Raw genomic sequence first — 16,687 nt, forward strand, 5'->3', positions numbered from 1 at the left:
GGAACATTCTCCAGAATAGATCACATCCTAGGTCACAAATCAGGTCTCAACCAGTACCAAAAGATTGGGATCATTCCCTGCATATTTTCAGACCACAATGCTTTGAAACTAGAACTCAATCACAAGAGGAAAGTCGGAAAGAACTCAAATACATGGAGGCTAAAGAGCATCCTACTAAAGAATGAATGGGTCAACCAGGAAATTAAAGAAGAATTAAAAAAATTCATGGAAACCAATGAAAATGAAAACACAACTGTTCAAAAATCTTTGGGATACAGCAAAGGCGGTCCTAAGAGGAAAGTATATAGTAATACAAGCCTTTCTCAAGAAACAAGAAAGGTCTCAAATACACAAACTAACCCTACACCAAAAAGGAGCTAGAGAAAAAACAGCAAATAAAGCCTAAACCCAGTGAGAGAAGAGAAATAATAAAGATCAGAGCAGAAATCAATGAACTAGAAACCAAAAGAACAGTAGAACAGATCAACGAAACTAGGAGCTGGTTCTTTGAAAGAATTCACAAGATTGAGAAAGCCCTGGCCAGACTTAACAAAAAGAAAAGAGAAATGACCCAAATAAAACAAAATCATGAATGAAAGAGGAGAGATCACAACCAACACCAAAGAAATACAAACAATTAGAAGAACATATTATGAGCAACTCTATGCTAGCAAATTAGATAACCTGGAAGAAATGGGTGCATTCCTAGAGATGTATCAACTACCAAAATTGAACCAGGAAGAAATAGAAAACCTGAACAGACCTATAACCACTAAGGAAACTGAGGCAGTCATAAAAAATCTCCCAACAAACAAAAGCCCAGGGCCAGATGGCTTCCCAGGGGAATTCTACCAAACATTTATGGAAGAATTAATACCTATTCTTCTGAAAGTGTTTCAAAAATAGAAATGGAGGGAAAACTTCCAAACTCGTTTTATGAGGCCACCAATACCTTGATCCCCAAACCAGACCAAGACCCCATCAAAAAGGAGAATTACAGACCAATATCCTTGATGAACATGGATACAAAAATTCTCACCAAAATACTAGCCGATAGGATCCAACAGTACATTAAAAGAATTATTCACCACGACCAAGTGGGATTTATCCCTCGGCTACAAGGTTGGTTCAACATCCGCAAATCAATCAACATGATATAATACATTAACAAAAGAAAGAACAAGAATCATATGATCCTCTCAATAGATGCAGAAAAAGCATTTGACAAAGTACAGCATCCTTTCTTTATCAAAACTCTTAAGGGCGCCTGGGTGGCTCAGGTGGTTAAGTGACTGCCTTCGGCTCAGGTCATGATCCCAGAGTCCTGGGATCGAGTCCCACATCGGGCTCCCTGCTCAGTAAGGGAGCCTGCTTCTCCCTCTGACCCTCCCCCCTCTCATGTACTCTCTCTTTCTCATTTTCTCTCTCTCAAATAAATAAATAAATCTTAAAAAAAAACTCTTCAGAGAATAGGGATAGAGGGTATGTACTTCAATATCATAAAAGCCATCTATGAAAAACCTACAGCAAATATCATTCTCAATGGGGAAAAACTGAGAGCTTTCCCCCTAAGGTCAGGAACGCGGCAGGGATGTCCACTATCACCACTGCTATTCAGCATAGTATTAGAAGTCCTAGCCACAGCAATCAGACACCAAAAAGACATCAAAGGCATCCAAATCGGCAAAGAAGAAGTCAAACTCTCACTGTTTGCAGATGATATGATACTTTATGTGGAAAACCCAAAAAACTCCACCCCAAAACTGCTAGAACTCATACAGGAGTTTAGTAAAGTGGCAGGATATAAAATCAATGCACAGAAATCAGTGGCATTCCTATACACCAACAACAAGACAGAAGAGAGTGAAATTAAGGCGTTAATCCCATTTACAATTGCACCCAAAACCATAAGATACCTAGGAATAAATCTAACCAAAGAGGCAAAGGATCTGTACTTAGAAAACTATAAAATAGTCATGAAAGAAATTGAGGAAGACATAAAGAAATGGAAAAACGTTCCATGCTCATGGATCAGAAGAACAAATATTGTGAAGATGTCAATGCTACCTAGAGCAATCTACACATTCAATGCAATCCCCATCAAACTACCATCCACTTTTTTCAAGGAAATGGAACAAATAATCCTAAAATTTCTATGGAACCAGAAGAGACCCCAAATAGCCAGAGGAATGTTGAAAAAGGAAAGCAAAACTGGCGGCATCACAATTCCGGACTTCCAGCTCTATTACAAAGCTGTTATCATCAGACACTATGGTACTGGCTGAAAAACAGACACATAGATCAGTGGAACAGAATAGAGTGCCCAGAAATGGACCCTCAACTCTATTGTCAACTAATCTTTGACAAAGCATGTCAATGGAAAGAATGTCCAATGGAAAAGAGACAGTCTCTTCAACAGATGGTGTTGGGAAATTTGGACAGCCACATGCAGAAGAATGAAACTGGACCATTTCCTTACACCACACACAAAAATAGACTCCAAATGGTTGGAAGACCTAAATGTGAGAAAGGAGTCCATCAAAATCCTAAAGGAGAACACAGGCAGCAACCTCTTCAACCTCAGCTGCAGCAACTTCTTCCTAGAAACATCGCCAAAGGCAAGGGAAGCAAGGGCAAAAATGAACTATTAGGACTTCATCAAGATAAAAAGCTTTTGCACAGCAAAAGAACAGTCAACAAAACGGAAAGACAACCGACAGAATGGGAAAAGATATTTGCAAATGACATATCAGATAAAGGGCTAGTATCCAGAATCTATAAAGAACTTATCAAATTCAACACCCAAAGAACAAATAATCCAATCAAGAAATGGGCAGACGACATGAACAGACATTTTTCCAAAGAAGACATCCAAATGGCCAACAGACACATGAAAAAGTGCTCAACATCGCTCGGCATTAGGGAAATCCAAATCAAAACCTCAATGAGATACCACCTCACACCAGGCAGAATGGCTAAAATTAACAAGTCAGGAAACGACAGATGTTGGCAGGGATGCGGAGAAAGGGGAACCCTTCTACACTCTTGGTGGGAATGGAAGCTGGTGCAACCACTCTGGAAAAAAGTATGGAGGTTCCTCAAAAAGTTGAAAATAGAGCTACCATACGATCGAGCAATTGCACTACTGGGTATTTACCCCAAAGATACAAATGTAGGGATCTGAAGGGGTACGTGCACCCCAATGTTTATAGCAGCAATGTCCACAATAGCCAAACTGGAAAGAGCCAGGATGTCCATCGACAGATGAATGGATAAAGAAGAGGTGGTATATATATACAATGGAATATTATGCAGCCATCAAAAGGAATGAGATCTTGCCATTTGCAACGACGTGGATGGAACTGGAGGGTGTTATGCTGAGTGAAATAAGTCAATCAGAAAGACATGTATCATATGACCTCACTGATAAGAGGAATTCTTTTTTTTTCCTAATTTTTTTTTTAATGTTCAGAGAGAGAGAGAGGCAGAGGCAGAGAGAGAAGCAGGCTCCTCGCCTAGCAGGGAGCCCGATGCGGGACTCGATCCCAGGACCCTGGGATCATGACCTGAGCCAAAGGCAGACGCTTAAGCATCTGAGCCACCCAGGTGCCCTGATATGAGGAATTCTTAATCTCAGGAAACAAACTGAGGGTTGCTAGAGTGTTGGGGGTGGGTGGGAGGGATGGGGTGGCTGTGTGATAGGCTTGGGGAAGGTATGTGCTATGGTGAGCGCTGTGAATTGTGCAAGACTGTAGAATCACAGATCTGTACCTCTGAAACAAATAATGCAATGTATGTTAAGAAAAAAAAAAGAAGATAGCAGGAGGGAAAGAATGAAGGGGTGGAAATCGGAAGGGGAGACGAACCATGAACAATGATGGACTCTTGAAAAACAAACTGAAGGTTCTAGAGGGGAGGGGGGTGGGAGATGGGTTAGCCTGGTGATGGGTATTAAAGAGGGCACGTTTTGCGTGGAGCACTGGGTGTTCTGCACAAACAATGAGTCATGGAACACTACATCAAAAACTAATGATGTAATGTATGGTGATTAACATAACAATAAAAAATTTTTGGAAAAAAGTCGGGTTTCACAGGGATGGGCATGCAGAGTTCTCCTACTCTGAAACCTTTCCAGAAATCCAAATGGTGCAGCTTCCTTTTGAGGGGCAGGCTGAATCCTCTGGTATTGCTCATGACCCCAAATCCCTGTGGCTTTAGAGACAGGCCTCTGCAAAAAGAGCCCTCAGAAGCCAAGCAAGGCTTAGGGTTAGGGCCTAGGGGCATGGCCGACCGGATCTGCTGGCATTGTGGCCAGCTTACTGGGGGTTTGTCTTGAGGGCGTGGGTCAGGTTGAGTGTCAGGCTCAGGGTTTGCCTCCAGAGGGCACAAAATTTGTGCGTTTCTTGGGATGGGCATTCAGTGTTCTCCTGCTCTGAATGCTTTCCGCAGTTCCAAATGGCGGGGTTTCCTTCTGGGTGGGAGCCTGAGTCCCTTGATATTACTCAGTTGTCCCGAATCCTTGGAGCTTTGGAGCCAGGCTCTGGGTTCAGACTGTTCAGAAGCCAACTTGGGGTTAGGGTTAGGGCTTAGGGACATGACAGGCCTTACCTCCTGGCGTGAAGATCTGATGATCTTCCCGGGCTCTTTTTTTAAATTTTATTATGTTATGTTAGTCACCATACAATACACCATTAGTTTTTGATGTGGTGATCCACGATCCGTTGTTTTCGTATAATACCCAGTGCTCCATGCAGTTCATGCCCTCCTTAATACCCATCACTGGGCTAACCAATGCCCCCTCCCCCTCCCCTCTAAAACCCTGTTTGTTTCTCAGAGTCCATAGTCTCTCATGGTTCATCTCTCCCTCCAATTCTCCCCCCCCCATTTTTCCCTTCTTTCTCCTAGTATCCTCCATGCTCTTCCTTATGTTCCACAAATAAGTGAAATCATATGATAATTGACTTTCTCTGCTTGACTTATTTCACTTAGCATAATCTCCTCCAGTCCCATCCATGTTGATGTAAAAGTTGAGTATTCATCCTTTCTGATGGCTAAGTAATATTCCATTGTATATATGGACCACATCTTTATCCATGCATCTGTTGAAGGCATCTCGGGCTCTTTCCACAGTTTGGCTATTGTGGACGTTGCTGCTATGAACATTGGGGTGCATATGGCCCTTCTTTTCACTACATCTGTGTCTTTGAGGTAAATACCCAGTAGTGCAATTGCTGGGTCAGAGGGTAGCTCTATTTTTAAATTTTTGAGGAACCTCCACATTATTTTCCAAAGTGGCTGTACCAACTTGCATTCCCACCAACAGTGTAAGAGGGTTCCCCTTTCTTCACAATCTCTCCAACATTTGTTGTTTCTTTCCCTGTCCATTTTTGCCATTCTAACTGGTGTAAGGTGGTATCTCAGTGTGGTTTTGATTTGAATTTCCCTGACGGCTAATGATGATGACCTTTTTTTCATGTGTCTGTTAGCCATTTGTATGTCTTCTTCAGAGAAGTGTCTTTTCATATCTTCTGCCCACTTTTTGACTTGAGTATTTGTTTTTTGTGTGTTGATTTGAGAAGTTCTTTATGGATCTTGGATACCAGCCCTTTATCTGTAGTGTCATTTGCAAATATCTTCTCCCATTATGTGGGTTGCCTCTTTGTTTTGTTGACTGTTTCCTTTGCTGTGCAGAAGCTTTTTATCTTGATGAAGTCCCAAAAGTTCATTTTTGCTTTTGTTTCACTAGCTTTTGGAGATGTATCTTGAAAGAAGTTGCTGTGTGCGATGTCAAAGAGGTTACTGCCTATGTTCTCCTCTAGGATTTTGATGGATTCCTGTCTCACATTGAGGTCTTTCATCCACTTTGAGTTTATCTTTGTGAATGGTGTTAGAGAATGGTCGAGTTTCATTCTTCTGCATGTGGCTGTCCAATTTTCCCAGCACCGTTTATTGAAGAGACTGTCTTTTTTCCATTGCATGTTTTTTCCTGCTTTGTCAAAGATTATTTTACCATAGAGTTCAGGGTCCATGTCTGGGTTTTCTATTCTGTTCCATTGGTCTATATGTTGTTTTTGTGCCAGTACCGTGCTGTCTTGGTGATCACTGCTTTGTAATGTAGCTTGAAATCGGGCAACGTGGTGCCCCCAGGTTTTTCTTTTTCAACATTTCCTCGGCGATTTGGGGTCTTTTCTGATTCCATACAAATTTTAGGATTGTTTGTTCCCGCACTCTGAAAAATGTCATTGGAATTTTGATCGGGATGGCATTGAAGATATAGATTACTCTGGGTAGCATAGACATTTTAACAATGTGTATTCTTCTGATCCATGAGCATGGAATATTTTTCCATCTTTTTGTGTCTTCAATTTCTTTCACGAGTGTTCTGTAGTTCCTAGAGTATAGATCCTTTACCTCTTTGGTTAGGTTTAATCAGAGGTATCTTATGGTTTTGGTGCTATTGTAAATGGAATCATTTCTCTAATTTCTCTTTCTACAGTTGCGTTGTTAGTGTATAAGAAAGCAACTGATTTCTGTGCATTGATTTTGTATCCTGCCACATTACTGAATTGCTCTATGAGTTCTAGTAATTTGGGGGTGGAGTCTTTTGGGTTTTCCACATAAAGTATGTCGTCTGCGAAAAGAGGGAGTTTGACTTCTTCTTTGCCAATTTGAATACCTTTTATTTTGTCCGATTGCTGTTGCTAGGACTTCTAGTACTTTTTGAACAATAGTGGCGAGAGTGGGCATCCTTGACATGTTCCTAATCTTGAGGGAAAGGCTCTCAGTTTTTCCCCATTGAGGATGATACTTGCTGTGGGTTTTTCATAGATGGATTTTATGAACTTGAGGAATGTTCCCTCTATCCCTATACTCTGAAGAGTTTTAATCAGGAAAGGATATCAAATGCTTTTTCTGCATCAATTGAGAGTACCATATGGTTCTTCTCCCTTCTCTTATTAATGTGTTCTATCACATTGATTCATTTGCGAATGTTGAACCACCCTTGCATCCCGGGGATAAATTCCACTTGGTCGTGGTGGATGATCCTTTTAATGTATTGTTGGATCCTGTTAGCTAGGATTTTGTTGAGGATTTTGGAATCCATACTCATCAGGGATATTGGTCTGAAATTCTCCTTTTTGTTGGGGTCTTTGCCTGGTTTGGGGATTAAGGTAATGCTGGCCTCATAGAATGAGTTTGGAACTTTTCTTTCTATTTTTTGAAACAGCTTCAGTAGAATAGGTATTATTTCTTCTCGAGCGCACATGGAACTTTCTCCAGAATAGACCATTATTTCTTCTTTGAATGTTTGGTAGAATTCCCCAGGGAATCCATCATGCCTGGACTCTTGTTTTTTTGGGAGGTTTTGATCACCGCTTCAATCTCGTTACTGGTTATTCGCCTATTCAGGTTGTCAATTTCTTCCTGTTTCAGTCTTGGCAGCTTATAGGTTTCCAGGAAGGCCTCCATTTCACCCACATTGCTCAGTTTATTGGCATATAGTTGTTGATAATAATTTCTAATAATTGTTTCTATTTCCTTGGTGTTAGTCATGATCTCTCCCCTTTCATTCATAATTTTATTAATTTGGGTCCTTTCTCCCTTCTTGTGGATAAGTCTGGCCAGTGGTTTATCGATCTTATTAATTCTTTCAAAGAACCAACTTCTAGTTTCATTGATCTGATCTACTGTGTTTCTGGTTTCTAATTCATTGATCTCTGCTTTAATTTTAATTATTTCTCTTCTAATGCGTGGCTTAGGCATTGTTTTTGCTTTTTCTCTAGTTCTTTAAGGTGTAGAGTTCGTTGGTGAATTCGGGATTTTTCTATTTTTTTGAGTGAGGCTTGGATGGCTATGTATTTCCCCCTTAGTACCGCCTTTGCAGTATCCCATAGGTTTTGGATGATGTGTTTTCATTCATATTGATTTCCATGAATTGTTTAAGTTCTTTGATTTCCTGGTGGACCCAAACATTCTTGAGCAGAGTGGTCTTTGGCTTCCAAGTGTTTGAATTTCTGCCAAATTTTTTCTTGCGATTGAGTTCCAGTTTTAAAGCATTGTGGTCTGAGAATATGCAGGGAATAATCTCAATTTTTTGGTATCGATTGAGACCTGATTTGTGACCCAGTATGTGGTCTATTCTGGAGAAAGTTCCATGTGCGCTCGAGAAGAATGAGTATTCTGTTGTTTTAGGGTGGAATGTTCTGTATATATCTATGAGGTCCATCTGGTCCAGTGTATCATTCAAAGCTCTTGTTTCCTTGTTGATTTTCTGCTTAGATGATCTGTCCGTTGCTGAGAGTGGAGTATTGAGGTCTCCTACAATTAACGTATTGTTATCAATATGACTCTATTTTGGTTAACAGTTGGCTTATGTAGATGGCTGCTCCCATATTGGGGGTATAGATATTTACAATTGTTAGATCTTCTTGTTGGATAGACCCTTTAAGAATGATATAGTGTCCTTCTGTGTCTTTAATTACAGACTTTAGTTTAAAATCTAATTTGTCTGATATAAGAATTGCTACCCCAGCTTTCTTTTGAGGTCCACTGGCATGGAAGATGGATCTCCATCCCTTCACTTTCACTCTGGATGTATCTTTAGGTTCAAAATGAGTCTCTTGTAGGCAGCATATGGATGGATCCTGTCTTTTTATCCAGTCTGCAACCCTGTGCTGTTTTATGGGAGCATTTAGGCCATTCACGTTGAATGATTATTGAAAGATATGAATTAATTGTCATCATGTTGCCTGTGAAGACGTTGTTTTTATAGATTGTCCTTGTAAATTTCTGTTATATATCACTCTTGGGGTCTTTCTCCTTTGATAGAACCCCCCTTAATATTTCTTGCAGGGCCGGCTTAGTGTTCACATATTCTTTTAGTTTCTGCCAGTCGTGGAAGCTCTGCATCTCTCCATCCATTCTAAATGAAAGCCTTGCCGGATAAAGTATTCTTGGCTGCATGTTCTTCTCATTTAGTACCCTGCATATGTCTTGCCAGGCCTTTCTGGCTTGCCAGGTCTCTGTGGATAGGTCTGACATTATTCTGATGTTCCTCCTTCTCTGCATAAGGAATCTCTTCCCCTTAACTGCCCTTAAGATGGTTTCCTTGGTTCTAAGATTTGCAAGTTTTACTATTACATGCTGGGGTGTTGGCCTGTTTTCCTTGATCTTGGGAGGGGTTCTCTCTGCCTCTAGGACGTGAATGTTTGTTTCATTCCCCAGATTAGGGATGTTCTCAGCTACGATTTGCTCAAATACATCTTCTAGCTCTCTCTCTCCACCCCTTCCTGGATTCCAATTATTCTGATACTGGAACGCATCATGGTGTCAGTTATTTCTCTGGTTCTATTTTCATGGATTCTGAGTTGTGTTTCCCTGGCCTCCTCTTTTCCCTTTTTATCTATTATATTGTCTTCCAGGTCGCTTATGTGTTCTTCTGCCTCAGTTACCTTAGCTGTTAGATTATCTAGATTGGACTGGATCTCATTGATAGCATTTTTAAGTTCTGCCAATTCAGCTTTTATTTCTGCCCTTAGAGACTCTATGTTTCCATTAATTGATTTCTCCATTCTAGCCATTGTCTTCACAATTGCTAGCCTGAATTCCATCTCTGACATCTTGGTTATATCTGCATCCATTTGTAAATTTGCAGCATAAGTCATAATCTCTGAGTCTTTTCTATTTTGGGGGCTCCTCCTCCTAGTCATTCTGTTGATGGGTGTTTGAGGGAATGTATGGAGTCCAAATTATTGACCAGAACCCAAGCAAGATGCCCCTGTTTTCTTGGGACCTTAGGGTTGCTGGCCTCTTGTTTTCCCAGCCTGTCTTCTGGGCAAGGGGCCTGCCGCGCTGTTACTCCGGCAACCCTGTTTGGGCGGAGTTGCCCTGCCCCCCTGTGGCGGGGATGGGCTCAGCGGGAATCACTTTGGGGGCTTTTGTTCTCTGGTGGCTTTCCTGGCGGCTTTCTGTGTCTCTTCACGAGTCAGAGCAGAAGAGACCGTTTCCAACCCTCCGCCTCAGAGCAGAGAGAGCGCAGTCTGTTCTTCAGTGAGCTCTCCAGGCCACACCGTCTCCGTTTCTGTCCGTGCTGCTATAAACTGCAGCGGCCTGGGTTGTGCGCCCCTCCGCAGCGCCCCCAGTCCTGCCTCCAGGTCGGGGCCCGTCTCTGCCCTTTGTGCTTCTAAAACCGCCAGCTGCTCCCAGTTCACACGTGCGACCCCACCGCTCTGGGTTTCTGCCCCGGGGCTGCCCTAAAATCCTTTCCCCACCGCTACCAGTCTGCGAGTCTGTGCCGGGTCCTCAGCGTGCGAGGCTGTCGCTCACCAGCGGTGTAGGATCCCCATGGCCAGCCTTCCTCCTGATGCCATATATCCTCCGATATCTGCCTGCAGAATCACGGCTCCCCGCTTCGTACCTTGAAACCAACCACCTGCGATCTTCTGTTTGTAGAGATCCAGATCTTCTTACATCTCAGGCTGGTTTCGTGGGTGCTCAGGGTGAGCTGGTAGATATCCAGCTCAATTCCAGAGACCAGTTGAAATAGGGTCCCCTATTCCTCCACCATCTTCCTTCTTCTCAATACACAACTTCAATGCCTTGGCTTTATTATGTCGTGTGTCATCCTATCCCGAGCTGCCAGGAGTGCTCATGACCTATGTATGAAGCTCAGCTTTAAACCTTAGGGGTGAGTTCTGTGAAGGTTCTGGGGGGCATCTGGGGGGCTCTTCCTGCTGGACACCACCATGTCATCTGGGGCCAGAAGTGAAGTGGGCACCCACCTCTTTTGCTCTGCTTTTCCCATCTTCCTCTACGCTCTGTCAGCATGTGGGTTTCCCACCAACCATATCTCTGCAGACAAACTGTGAGGCGGTCTATGGCTTGGGACTCCATTGACCTCACAAAATCTCATTATAACCAGTGTAAGAGGTTTCTGTGACACTGACATGAACTTTGTTCCCAGAATATGCCACATGAAGAGTCCCATGAGACCCTGGGGGTCCAGAAAATTTAAATGTGTGATTATGGCTCGAGCTAAAGCCACTCAAGGGGATCATGCTGGAGGCCATCTCAGATCTCAGTCTGGCTCTGTCACCAATTTCCAGGACAATTTAGGTGAGTCACTTAATCTGAGCTTCAGGCTCATCATTTCTAAAATTAGGAAATGTTTTTAGATTCATTTATTCATTCAAGAACTATGTAATGGGGTGCCTGGGTGGCTCAGTTGGTTAAGCGACTGCCTTCGGCTCGGGTCATGATCCCGGAGTCCTGGGATCGAGTCCCACATCGGGCTCCCGGCTCAGCGGGGAGCCTGCTTCTCCCTCTGACCTTCTCCCCTCTCATGCTGTTTCTCTCTCTCTCTCTCAAATAAATGAATAAATAAAATCTTTAAAAAAAAAAAAAAAGAACTATGTAATGAACTCCTCTTAAGTGCCTGGCAGTCTCCAAGATTGATTCTATCTCAGGAATTCTGACTCCCACCCTCCCCGCTCACACTGCCTTCCCCCATTTGACACAATGGCCATTCCATGGAAATTCCCTAGGACAACATTGGACGAGCAAGTGTCTTCTGGGTGTGCCCTCAGGCTATTTGATGTGGCTGAGGGGCCCTGAGCAATTCCGAACCAATAGCCAAGGTTTTGGCTAATTTGCTTTGTGCTGTCTTACTTGCACAAGAACAGCAGTGCCTGGATCAGGCCTTTAGGGCAACAGCTGCAGGATGAGCCGGCTCAGCGAGGACCTTGCCCAGGACACTAGCCCCATGACACTGTGAGGGTATTTCTAGTCCCCAGTTAAGTCACGCAGTGCAACAAGTGATTATATATCAGGGTGGTTGATGCAAAGCACAGTGCACCAAGAACATGACAAAAGCCTTTAAATGACAGAATAGTATGTAGGTAAACATACTGTATATTGTGTAAGTGAAGGGAAAAGTAAACAACGGGGTCAGAAAGAGGAATGGGGGTTCCCAGAAGTGGGCTGGAGTAGTCAGGGCGTGGGGGTGTCTCACGGAGGAAGTGACCAGGAGACTTGTCACTGGTTACAACAGTGCAACGTCAGGGCTTGAGCTCTGCCTGACCCGCAGCCCCCAGGGGCATTGGGGGCATTCTAGCTCCAGAGGATCTGCAGACGGCAGATCAGCCTGAACCTAGCCTCCCTGGTCTGTCTTCTTTGATCCTGGGTGTGGCTTTTCCTCTGGCTCTTGAGGCTGTTGATTCTTATTTTGTTTTCCTCTGAACTGCACTCTTTTGTGTGTGTTCATTACTGTTAGTTGACACAAACTCTTTGTGAAAATAAGTGGACTATAAATCATACTTGTTTCCTAATTAGATCTGAACATACTCAATAGTCACAGCCTTTTCCCAGGCCCCTGGGTCTTCATCTGCTAGCCAACTCCGAGATTTTTTAAAACATCTTATATTTTTAACAGTTTCAAAGAATTAGTTTGCTTTTTAAAAAGTTCAGCAAAGTCACACTTTTAATAATCTATAGAATGATCTGTAAACGTTGAATGAGCAAGGTTTTACAGGATGAAGGAAGAATTGGCTTTGTGGCCGGGTTTGTCCTAATGTTTACTCACTGTTGCCCCCGTGTGGCCACTCTCCAGATAGCACGGGGCAGAATGTGTTATAACCTCTCAAATTCAAGGGAGAAGAAGATGGAATTAGGTTGGTCCCTGGATCCCCTAGCTCCTAAAAACCACCATATAATTTATAAGCCATGTTCTAAATTGAGTATATCTTAACTAGATATTAGGGTTAGGTTCAGGGTCAAGGTGCAGACATTAATTATGGAGAGCTTTTTGTATGTCAGTCACACCTCCATAAAGTGTTTTTAAGAACATAGTCACCCAAAGCACTGAGCACCTTTCCTGTCACAGTAAATATGTAACTAAGCATAATTATTGTTTAACCTCAGCTGAGGACCAGGAGCTGGTCCTACAGGTACTTGGCAGGTAGCATCTGTGGCCAGCTGCCCATCTCCCCCCGACACCCACACCCAGCTCAGCACATCCTGTGCTCTGCTCAGGGGCAGCCCAGACAGAGAGACCAGGCCCAGCTGTGGCTCCCTCCTGTCAGGCATGGCTTCCCTCCGACAGGTGGAGAAGGTGGCCAGCTCAGACCCATAACATCTTCAGTTGGTTACTTGCTATCTTCCTCCCCTTGTTGTCACTCTGGCCCTTAAACTTCAGCTCCTGTGGGAACCTGGGTTTGCAGGTTTCTGTTGACATTTCAAAGTGTGCAGATCTGTGTTGCCTTTGTTCCCTGTCCATGGGTCAGACAGAAAGGGAGAAAAAGTCATCATACTGTGAAAGCAACAAAAATAAATCTCAAGTGTGCTCTGTGTGCCGTACTTGAAAGAAATGGCAAACTCCATACCTCATGTCATACTCATCCAGCTTTAGGGAGTCATAAAAGCATGCAAAATAAAATGGTACGGAAAGAAATCTCATTCCTAAATTCTTGCAGCGACACCGCCCCCCCCCCCCGTCATTTCCTGTCTGGGCAATGCCCAGTCACACTGACTCGTGTAGCCACACAAGGACACAACTGTGACATCCTCCTGGAGCATTCCTGGTCCCCCTGCCCCTGCTCTGGCCAAGCCTGCACACCCCCAACCTCCCAAGCATCCCCTGTAGTGGCACTTGTCACTGCATGCTGTCATGTGGGGTCTCTCGGTCTGTCCTTTCTGCTATGAGTAGATCTCTCTCACAGCTGCCTGGCTGGATGGTGGGTGAGTGATTGGTGTCGGGATCTTTTGTCTTGGAACCACAGGCGTCCTTCAAAACCCTGATGGGTAAGGTGAGTCTCTGTCCCTCTGTGTGCCCCCAGCCTCGGGGGAGCATAGTGCCCAGGACAAGAGATTTGAGGGTCCTCCTAGATGAAGTTTGTTCTGTGAAGGTGGATTCTTTCTGATATCATTATGTAACCACATATCGTGGCCGTCACTAAGACAGAAAGCGTACCACTGGATTGTGTTCTACTTGCATACCGTGGCTGACAAAGAGTAAACTCACGCTCACATTCACACGTTCACACTGACAACTCTGTTTCTGAGCATCACGACCATGTAAACTGCAGTGAATTCCCACTGGGCTGCAGGCATGTAGATGTGCCATTAAAGGTATCAAAAGAGGAGGATGGATATGGAGTTCTGGCCAAAATGATGGAAGTCCTGCTATGGGGGTAAAGAAATTAGTTCTTACCCAGAAAGCGCTACGTTCTGCTCAAAGGCGTGACATGATAATATTATCTTTTAGAACAGGGATCAGCACAGACTTTTCTGTAAAGTCTTCTGTAAAGATTTTCTGTTAGGCGTTGCAATCCACGTGGTCTCACTGACGATGAATCCTCTCTGGAATTGTGGCTTGAAAGCAGCCACAGGGGCACCTGGGTGGCTCAGTTGGTTAAGCGACTGCCTTCAGCTCAGGTCATGATCTCAGGGTCCTGGGATCGAGCCCCGCATCGGGCTCCCTGCTCGGCGGGAAGCCTGCTTCTCCCTCTGACCCTCCCCCTGCTTGTGTTCCCTCTCTCGCTGTCTCTCTCTCTCTGTCAATTAAATAAATAAATAAAATCTTAAAAAAAAAAAAAACCAGCCGCAGACCATCCATAGCTCATGTTCCAGCCACACTTAATTTACAGAATACAGGGGGAGGCCATATTTGGCCCATGGGTGGTAGTTTCCCACACCCCAGGTTTGCCACCTTAGGGACGATGGGGGAGAGGGCTCTTATTTTCAAATGGCAGTATGGGCGTACACTGGCATCTATCCTGCCCGACCCCGGCCCTTAAACTTGAACGGAAAGATGATAGTGAGACTGACTAACAATTAAGGCCTCAGGAATTCCCCCACATTTATCTGAATGCCTCGAGCTTCCCATGAGATGTTTGCCTGTGGTTGAATTACATGTAGGTATTGTTTTGCTGAATATGTCCCCAATGCCTGGCGGGTATATCTTGCAGGGTATATACCACGCAGACGGTCATCTTGTTCAGGCCAAGACCATGAACACATTTACGGTTGTCATGAGTCAGTGGAGGACCTAGCACGTGTGGGCTTCAGGACGAGTTTGATTCAGCCTTCAGCATGTTATCAAGCCCCTAGCTTCCTGGGCTCTCTGTGGCACTGGCACTGGCCTGGCCTAGGCCACTTCTGCAGTCGTGATGGAAAAGCCCCTGGCCTGCGTGGTCCACCCCATGGTTTGCTCTGCAGACTGAGACCCGAGGTTCCTGCCACCTCACTGGCCGGGACTAGGTCACACGCCCATGGATGAGCCAATCCCTGGAGCCAGGGAGTGGGGCCGTGGAGACTGGTACAGGTTGTTAGGTCCTCTGTTGTAAGGACTTTTCTAATTGCTGTGGTGGCAACGTCTTCTGTGATGCATCTGTGGATAAAATGAGTGTTGACTACGGGGCACCTGGGTGGCTCACTTGGTTAAGTGACTGCCTTTGGCTCAGGTTATGATCCTGGAGTCCCAGGATCGAGCCCCACATCGGGCTCCCTGCTCAGCGGGGAGTCTGCTTCTCCCTCTGACCCTCCCCCCTCTCATGCTCTCTCTCTCATTCTCTCTCTCTCTCAAATAAATAAATAAAATCTTAAAAAAAAAATGAGTGTTGATTGCTGGTAGTGCCTGGGTCCAAGGTGCTGGCTTAGTACCTAGCACCTCAGTCCCGGCACCTCAGTTCTACTCTACTATTCTGCAGAGACAATGGCTGACAATGAGCAAAGTTGATGGAAACTGGTCTGGAATGCACGAGGTAAGGGTGTGTGTGGGGCGGGGGTACGGGGATTGGAGATAATAGCTCTGGCCAACCTGTATCTCCAATTTACCTAGGTTCAAGAAGGTGCGAGGAATCTGTGGTGTTTCATCATCAGTGATTTTGCGGATGAAGAACATGCCTTTTGCGTGGAGTATGATAAGACTTGTTCCAAGTATTTTCTAGTTGATACAGAAATCAGGGAGAGCAGCGCCCTCTATCTGCTAGGATAGGCGTGAGAGGCTGAGTGCTCTCAAGAAGGTGTCTGGCTGTCGCAGGGCTCACTGTAAGCCTGCGCACAGGACCGACGAGGACAGTTAAAGGTTTTGTTCTAAGGATGGAGTATTGGAGGAATGTGGCGCCCCGTGTAATCCTGGGAAGAGCACAGATCTCGAGTCTGCTGTGGAGTGACTTCGTGAGAGGGGTGGTGATCTGCAGCCTCCGGCTAACGAGATGTGTGTCTTTTATTAAGTTGTGGGTGTGGTTTCTATGACGTTGTCCTAACAGCTGGGATTTCCAAGGAGTGGGACTTTTTTCCGTCCCTCTAACAGTTGGTCCCCTGGGAATGGGCAGGTCCTGTTCTGCTGCTGACGTGTGTCTCTAGCGTTTGGAGTGTGTATTACAAGCCTATAGGGGGTTACAGTGGTCGGCAGGCTATTGTTATTGATGATTTTTATGGGTGGATTCCATAGGATGAGATGTTAGATCTTCTGGCTAGGGATCCTCATTAAGTGCCAATAAAGAGTGCTTTCTCTGAGTTTAATGGTAGATATATTTTTATGACTTCTGCTAGCCCTCCTTGTACTTGGTATTCCAATGAGCAATGTATTACAATATAAATAATAAATGCAGTGCCTGCATTTTATCCGTGTGTTGATGAGTATTTGAGAATGGAAAACGTTGGCAATGTGTCCACAAATTGTACACTG

At 44.4% G+C, this 16,687-nt stretch overlaps 1 long non-coding RNA gene across 1 annotated transcript; it reads left to right on the plus strand.

The window, feature by feature from the left end:
* Positions 1-9,240: 9,240 nt before the first annotated feature.
* Positions 9,241-16,687, plus strand: LOC112814840 (uncharacterized). The gene is made up of 3 exons (XR_003205880.2): positions 9,241-11,115; positions 15,705-15,758; positions 15,836-16,687. It is a non-coding gene; the product is annotated as an uncharacterized lncRNA (long non-coding RNA).

The sequence above is a fragment of the Callorhinus ursinus genome, unplaced genomic scaffold, assembly GCF_003265705.2.
Source record: "Callorhinus ursinus isolate GAN/ISIS: 27379988/994484 unplaced genomic scaffold, GSC_fseal_2.0 scaffold46, whole genome shotgun sequence".
In the NCBI taxonomy this organism is placed as follows: Eukaryota; Metazoa; Chordata; class Mammalia; order Carnivora; family Otariidae; genus Callorhinus; species Callorhinus ursinus.